At 36.1% G+C, this 9,035-nt stretch overlaps 1 long non-coding RNA gene across 1 annotated transcript in view; it reads left to right on the forward strand.

Moving 5' to 3' along the window:
• The window catches only part of LOC144307672 (uncharacterized), a 170,225-nt gene extending 165,987 nt beyond the window's left edge, over positions 1-4,238 (forward strand). The window contains exon 4 of the long non-coding RNA XR_013374443.1: positions 3,400-4,238. This is a non-coding gene — a long non-coding RNA (uncharacterized LOC144307672). The remainder of the gene's footprint in view (positions 1-3,399) is intronic.
• The last annotated feature ends 4,797 nt before the right edge of the window (positions 4,239-9,035 follow it).

Genomic DNA, 9,035 nt, shown 5'->3' on the forward strand with positions numbered 1-9,035 from the left:
AACAGGCAGATGGTACATAGAGACCAATAGTAGATTATCAAGTCCTGGATAATGTAGAACTTCATATAGCATCAGCAGTCCAAAAAAAAGAGAAAAAATGAAAGCTAAATAAGGTGACTTTTCAGTGATTGATCTTGAAAATTCTTTTTAAAAATACCAATCATGAGAACAAGTCAGCCACAAGTTTTCTTTATATGAAGGGGATCTCAATTTGCATTTATTATATTGCCACAGTTTTATCTGAATTCACTAGCTGACTGTAATAATTTGGTTAAAAGGGATTTGGACTTGATGCAGATGTTGAGTGCTTTGAGGTTGTCATGATAGCAGAAACTGAAGAACAGGGCAGCCCGGGTGGCTCAGCGATTTAACGCCGCCTTCAGGCCAGGGTGTGATCCTGGAGACCCAGGATCGGGTCCCATGTCAGGCTCCCTGCATGGAGCCTGCCTCTCCCTCTGCCTGTGTCTGTGCCTCTCTCTCTCTGCATCTCTCATGAATAAATAAATAAAATCTTAAAAAAAAGAAACTGAAGAACAAGATACAACTTAATGCAGTGGTGATACACATGACTAAAAATGGCTTACTGATAAATCCAGCAAAGATCCAAGAGCCTTTACAAATGGTGAAATTCATAGGAATAACATGGGCAGGAGCTCCTAAGACATTTTATAAAATGATGTCTTTGCTTACCCTTGGAAATAAGCAAGAAGCACAATACTTGGTTGGCTTTTATTTTTAATTTAAAAAAATTTAAAATTTAATTTAGGATGCATTCCCTCTCTGAGAATATTGCTTGCTCCAATCCATAATGCCATCTGTAGGAAGGCCACCTGAACAACACCAGGCTATGTCTGAAATGCAAAAAGTAGTGTCTTAGTTAATGACTTTGAGCCTTTATGATACACACTCAGATATGATTTTGAAAGTATCTGCAGCTTGCACTTATGCTGACTGGAGCTTATGGCAAAATATATGAATGCTGCCCAGCAGTGACCACTGGAATTTTGGACTACAAAGTTTACAGACAAGGAAGTACACTGCATAATGACAGACAATTATTGATTTGCTATTGGGTCTTTATTGAAATTGCCCCTTATGACTGGAGGACATAAAATAATCTTGAAACTATTACATACAATGTCTTGGGTAATATCTAATAAGGAAGGCATTAAAGATGCCTTCCAGAAGGAACATGCTACTGGAGGAATGGAAAAAATATACTCATTGTGTTTATTATGATTAGGGAGGTTCTTTTGCCTTATGCCAACTTTGAAGTCACCTGAATAACTGCAGATCCTATTGTCACATGGGTGGTGTTCTATGCACAACTCTCAATTGACCAAAAAAGGCACCTGCTTGGTTTATAGATGTCAATTACAAGGTGGATGGGAAGCATACTTTTTGGAAGGCTGCTGCTTTATAACCTGCTGATGGAAAAAACCCTGAATAAGGAAGATAGGAATACATTAGCTCAATGGGCTGAACTGCATGCTCTTTTCCTTGAAGTAATAAAAGAGTTGAAAAACAATAAAAATTTAAAAGTCTGGGTTTGTTCTTACACATCATTGAGATAGGTGTATTTGGGAGATTGCCAGTGGACTGGCCATGGAAAGAGGTAGATGGGCAATGGAAAAATTGGATAATTAAAGGATTCCTGCACATGTCACAGCCCTGTGAAAATTACTATGGAAATTTAAGAAGCACATTGAAGAACTTCCTGTATCTGAAGGTAATTTGAATCAGCAAATGGACTTTCCGGTGTGCTTGTTCGTGATGGCAACCTGGTTCATAAAATTGGTGAATATGGAGTAGCTGCAGCAATGCAGAGATGACCCGATAACCACTATAGTCCACTTGAACCTTCTAAGGTGCAAAAAGTCAACAAAAATGTTCTGTTTCTCAATCAGAGAGACAAAAACTACAGATGGATATGTGACATATTTCCCCAGGAGAGAAAGTCTCCACACATAGCTGGCACATAAATAACATTAGACTACTACCAGTAGCCTTAGGAAATTACACCTAAGTCCTGACAGAAATAGGTATTTATGTGGACTAAATTTTGCCTACCCAGTGGTAGATGCAAATTCTCAAAACTCTATAAAGGATTGGAACAGGAGATATTGTACGAATTGAAACCATCAAGTTACACTCCTTCAGACCAAGGATCGTATGTTACAGCCCATAGGTTCCAATGATGATCAAAGATATATCAAGTGGATATATCATATTACATATCATCCTCAGAGTAGTGATTTGGTATTTAGAATGGGCAATTAAAACACTAGTTGTCTAAAATTAGTGGAGATAAAGACATGAAAGTTTACTCACCTTCATGAATATGAACTCATGTTCAATGTGAGAAGGGGACAAAGGAGAATCCTTGCTTGGTAGATTCTTGTTTTTCTGGGTGGTTTGGTAGAAGAGGAGGTCAAGGAGGATGCTGGTACAACTATACAATGCTTCCGCAAATCACCCCAACTTTCCTTTTTCCTACCTGACTCAGTGGTCTTAGGATAAGGGTTGCACATGCCAGATGCAGAAATGATACCTGAGCAAGAACTATATACCATTAAACCTTTACATCAGTGTTCCTAAGGGTCTGATGGGATGGACAGCACCTTAACTTCATCTGGCAAAATTGGGGTTGACAGTGAAGGCAGCTGTTTTTCCTAGTGCCGAGAAAGCCCACTAGTTCTTTACTTACGTGACCCTATCCTATATGGATGAGAATGGACTGAGTTTCTCTTTACACAGAAAACGTTGAAACTGTTGAAGGTAGATAATTGTTAGACTGGTATCGGTGCTGATGATATGGACCAACAAAATGCCTTGACCTATAATACCTTTGAAGTATGGAAAAGTTTAGGTTAAAAATCAATGCAAAACAGAGAAAAGGGGGCAGCCCGGGTGGTTCAGTGGTTTAGCACTGCCTTCAGCCCAGGGCCTGATACTGGAGACCCGGGATCCAGTCCCACGTCAGGCTCCCTGCGTGGAGCCTGCTTCTCCATCTGCCTGTGTCTACCTCTCTCTCTCTTTCTGTGTCTCTCATGAATAAATAAATAAAATCTTAAAAAAAAACAGAGAAAAGGAACAATAGGACCTGAGGCTAAAGGAATTGGTTATGGAAAAAGGAAACATTGGTGTCCTGAGAGACTCAGAGCAAGAAAATATTGTTTCTTAGTACAGTTATACCCTAAGGCTCAAAAGAGCAAAGCATATATTTTCCAAGACCACCCCTGTTTTTTTTAATCTAATAACTTTGAATGGAAACCTGGAGACCTGAGTGGTATTGCTCTGAGACATTTTGGTCATACATTATAACGAAACAGGTCCTATAGTTAATGACTGAGTGGAACTCTCATAATGTGTTGGTATCTTTTGGCTCTTACTTTTCAGATTATATTTACTACAAAGGATATCATTTGAGAAGAATTTCCAAGAACTACTGCTTACTGTTCCATTGGTCTGTGGAATATACAGCTTCTGGCAGACTAATTACTGGGTAACTATAAACTTTTATGGTAAATAATTAGAAGGATCCCTGGTTATAATGAATGAAATGCAGCAGTACCATTCCCAATACTGGCTTATCCAACTTCGTGCTGAAGTTATATATATTTTTTGTATCTATTATATAAATGCTATACCAAATGTAGATGCACAGAAAAAAATGTGATAATTTTGCTATAAGAGGGCCTACACCTAGGGTCAGGGGAGCTGACTGGGCAGGAGAGGATTAACTTAACTGGCCTGGTCTTCTCAAACATTGCATATTCTAAAGAAAGGGCTATCTTCACAAACAGCCTTGGACTAACTTCTGGGAAATAATCTCTGTATACAGGAATATTCTACCTGATATGTTTGTTTTTATATGCCATTTAACTTTATCATTTATGGTGGAGGTTTGTTTTGGCTTGAGAAGGGGAAGATGGGCAGAGGTACAAGTAGATGAGGTCAATCACATACTTGTGTGACTAACTGTACCAAAATGTCTAGACACCAAGGCTCGAGTGAGCATTTTTAGCAACATTTCACATGTGTCAGCACGACTGTTTCCTGGAGGCACTTAAGAGTGCCCCTGTGCAAATTCATTGGAAAAAGACACCTGGAAACTTGAGCTTAGTTTGTTCTGGACTCTGTCCCATATACCTTTTTCTTTTGCATATTTTGACATATTTGGCCTGAATTTTCACTATAATAAACTGTAACTGTGGGAATAGCAGTTTTTAAAATTTTCTCGAGGGATCCCTGGGTGGCGCAGCGGTTTGGCGCCTGCCTTTGGCCCAGGGCGCGATCCTGGAGACCCGGGATCGAATCCCACATCAGGCTCCCGGTGCATGGAGCCTGCTTCTCCCTCTGCCTATGTCTCTGCCTCTCTCTCTTTCTCTGTCTGTGACTATCATAAATAAATAAAAAAAATTAAAAAAAAAATAAATAAAAAATAAAATTTTCTCGAATCCTTAGAGCAAGTGTATAAGCATGAGCATGAAATAGATTGTGTACTGAAACATACATCACATGGTAGAAAACTTAGGTCAATATAAATTGACATATTTGGTTATTTGCGAAAACACCCAAACTGTGAGAATTTGTGAATAGTTTAACATAGAATATGGGTGTTGTTGAGTTTCATTACTAATAGTGAATGATAAAAAATTGGAGAGAAAAAGAGGGAATGAGAAACACTATGAGAGAGAGTGGAGGGAGAGGAGAAAGATGACAAAGTAAGAGAAGGGAGGGAAAGTGAGAAGGAGGGGAGACAAAGTTAAATGAGAGCGATATAGAGAGGGAAGTGATAGAGTGGGATTTCTATAGGTATAGAAAATGAAATGACATTACTGAAAGTTTATATACAAACATAGTAGTAAAGGGTATATTGAGAAAGAGCCACTCGGAGCTGTACCTATTCATTTGGAAAATTTTTATGTAAGAGATCTTTTTATTTATTTATAACTAGTATGTATCATTTTTATCAGACAATCCTGATTTTGAGAGTATTTGAGAAATACATCACCAACATGATACACACTAAGTAATACAGAAATATGAACAATGAAATATATTAAAAGGGCAGCCCCGGTGGCTCAGCGGTTTGGCGCCGCCTTCAGCTCAGGGCCTGATCCTGGAGACTCGGGATCGAATCCTGTGTTGAGCTCCCTGCATGGAGCCTGCTTCTCCCTCTGCCAGTGTCTCTGCCTCTTCTCTCTCTCTCTGAGTCTCTATGAATAAATTAAAATAAATAAAATTTTGCATTTTATCTCATTTCATCTGTACTTTTTAACCTTAATGTGCATTTCACTGTTTCTTCTTTCACTATGTCTAATACAGCAGATTCTTGATTTCATCAATTTGCAGGGGGACTGGTCTTCCAGATTTTTCTGTTTGATTTGTTAAATATCTTTGTAGTCCTTTCAGATAAATTTTAATAAGGAACATAAATTTGGATACGCAGGAAATATCTTTACAAATGCTTTCCAAAGCTTTTTCCTGATTTTTAATTTTTCTATTATTGTAGCTCCACTTGCATTTTTTGTTTCATTTAGGTCTAATATTTCTTTTTATACTCCTTGTGTTTTTAGAAAGTTATGTTTAGGTGCATAACTGTATGCACTTCTTATGAAATAGTGTAATCGAACAGTAAAGTTGAAACTATCACTCACTACAAGCTATGACCCTGTTTCCTCTTGTTTTCACAAGAAATTTATTTCATCAGCTTTAGAAATAGCATTCACAATTTTTTCTAAGGTTTTACTTGGCTTTTTGTTTCAAGATAAAACCATGTAAAATGGTTTTTCAAGTTTATGGGAGTTTTACATAAATCATACAATTTTGGATGTATTGGTCTGTAACCTGATTTATTTTCACCTAGTATTTTCATTTTATGTAGATATTTTTAAATGTCCTATTCTTTAAATGACTGCATAATTTTATACTTTCTTCTTATATTTTGTCAATAAGCAACTTTGTCAATTCTGTCTAATAACATTTTGTTTTTACTAGTATTTTTTATGACAAAATAAAATGCAGTGAATAATAAATCCTTTGAAGATGGGCACTATTTACCCACCCATTTGGTGTAACAGGGGGCTGCACAACTACTGGACTCGGCAAGTAGTAATCCTCCCTGGAAGTTAGCGATTTTGGAGGTCTCATCTCTAAAACAAAGAAGAAGTTAACATGGGCTGTGTAACCCAAATCCAGCAAATAATTCAATTACAAAACTATGGATTTTCAATTTGTCACCTTTGATTTGTTCACAGGGCATGGAAGGCAAAATAGCATCTTTTAAAATGATGTTGGCCTGCAAAACTAGAAGCACAACTGACTATTTTTGAGGACATAGACAATGAAAGAGGTAGAGTTCAAATGTGGAATTAAGATACAAATGGAGGGGCAAAGATATCAGTGAAAATGGCAGAATAGAGAGATCCAAAAGCTGATACTTCCATAAAAAAGCAACATATTCATTGGAAAAAATGTCAAAATTAACTTTATAGTTTCCAACAACCAGGCAAATGTCTAATCAAGATAAAAAGGAGAATCTCAGTAAGAGAGTTCTGTGGCATTATAAACCACCATGGCCCCATTCCAAACTTCCCGAGAAAGCCCATGCATTTGACTTAATAGACAAAAATTTTAAGTCATCTATCTTAAATATTGTCACAGAGCTCAATTAGCCATATGCAAAGAACTAAAGAAAATCTGCAAATGATGTCTTAGCAAATAGTTAATATCAATAAAAATATAGAAAGTTTCTAAATAGAAACTTTAAAGTTGAGAAGTATAGTAACTGAAATAAAAAATACACTAGAGCAGACAAACAGCAGATTTGAGCCTGCAAAATAAAGAAGCCGCAAATTAGGAGATAAGTCCAAAAGCAGAATATACATTCTTAAGTGCCTATGGCATATGCTTCAGGATAGACCATATGTTAAACCACAAAGCAACTCTCAATAAATTTAGAAAAATTAAAATCATGCAAAGTATGTTCCCTGACCACAATGGAATGAAATTAGAAATTGATAATAAAAAGTATTCATATTAATCCAGTATATGTGGAAAGTATAGAACACACCCTTTAAAAACCAGTGAGTCAAAAAGAAATCACAAGGAAAATTAGAAAACACTTTGAGACAATGAAAATGAAAATGTAATTTTTATTTTATTTTATTTTATTGGTGTTCAATTTACCAACATACAGAATAACCCCCAGTGCCCGTCACCCATTCACTCCCACCCCCCGCCCTCCTCCCCTTCTACCACCCCTAGTTCGTTTCCCAGAGTTAGCAGTCTTTACGTTCTGTCTCCCTTTCTGATATTTCCCACACATTTCTTCTCCCTGAAAATGTAATTTAACAAAACTTATGGGATGCAGATAAAGCAGTGCTTGGAGAGATATTTACAGCCATAAGAATATACATTAAAAAAAGAAGGATCTCAAATCAATATCCTGACTTTCCTAGTATAAGAAATACAAGAAATAACAAGTGTTGGTAGGATTTAGAGAGAAGGAAACTTTCATGCACTGTTATTGGGAATGTACATTAATGCAGCCACAGTGGGAAATGGTATGGAGTTTCCTCAAAATTAAAAATAGAAATACCCTATAACTCAGAAACTCCACTTCTGAATATTTACCCAGCAAGAACAACACTAATTTGAAAAGATTTATGTATCCCTGTGTTTATTGCTGCATTACTTACAATAGCCAAGTTATGAAAGGAACCTAATTATCCATCAATTGATAAATGGATAAAGAAAATGTCATACACACACTGGAATATTATCCATAAAAAGAATGAAATCTTGCATTTTGTGACAACATGGATGGACCTAGAAGGTATTGTGGTAAGTGAAGAAAGCAGAAAAAGATGAATACCATATGATTTCACTTATATGAGGAAACTAAAAAAAACAAACCAAATGAGTAAACAAACAAACATAAATAGACTCATAAATACAGAGAACAATCTGTTGGTTGCCAGAGAGGGCAGGGGAGGGAATGGGTGAAATAAGTGGAGGGATTAAAAACTACAAACTTGTAGTTATAAAATAAATAAGTCATGGGGATGAAAAGTACACCTACAGAATATAGTCAATAACATTATGATAACTTTGCATAAGTGTAGATGTTAACCACTCTTACCATGGTGAGCATTTCATAATTGTTGAATCACTATGTTGTACACCTGAAACTATATAATATTGTATGTTGTCTATAATTAAAAAATCTTGACTTTCTACTCTAAGGAACTATAAAAAGAAAAAAAGAATAGACTAAACCCAAACCAAATAGAAGCAAGGAAACAGTGAAGATTTAAGTGGAGATTTACAAAATGAAGAAAACAGAATCAACAAAACCTATAATGGCTCTTTTAAGGTATTAACAAATTGAAACCATTAGCTATAATGACCAAAAAAAGATTAGGTTGAAATTACTAAATTCAGGAATGGAAGTGTGACATTACAACCAACCTTACAGGAAAGAAAAAGGATTATTGGTGAATACTATGAACAACTGAATTCCAACAAATTAGATAACCTAGGTGAAATAGACAAATTCCTAGAAACATGCAAGCAAAACCAATTTAAGTACAAGTAGAAAATCTGAATAGTACTATGATTGCAAGGAGATGTAATCAGTAATGAAAAATTCCAACAAAGAAAAGTTCAAACCAGATGGCTTACTGGTGACTTCTATCAAACAGTTAAGAGAAATTAACATCAGTTCTTCTCAAACACCTCCAAAAAACACTTCTAATTCATACTATAAGGCCAGTATTACCCTGATGCCAAATCTTGACAAAGCCATCACAAGAAAACTGCAGACCAATAGCTCTTATGAATATAAAGGCAAAAATGTTCTACAAAATACAAGCAAAGCCAACACAGCAGTTTATTAAAAGGATTGTACACCAGGATAAATTGGGATTTTCCTCAGGAAGGTGAGGGTGATACAACACATAAAAATCAATCATTGTAATACATTATATTAACAAAACAAAGGGGAACCCCCCATGATCATCTCAATT

This window comes from Canis aureus, chromosome X (assembly GCF_053574225.1).
Source record: "Canis aureus isolate CA01 chromosome X, VMU_Caureus_v.1.0, whole genome shotgun sequence".
In the NCBI taxonomy this organism is placed as follows: domain Eukaryota; kingdom Metazoa; phylum Chordata; class Mammalia; order Carnivora; family Canidae; genus Canis; species Canis aureus.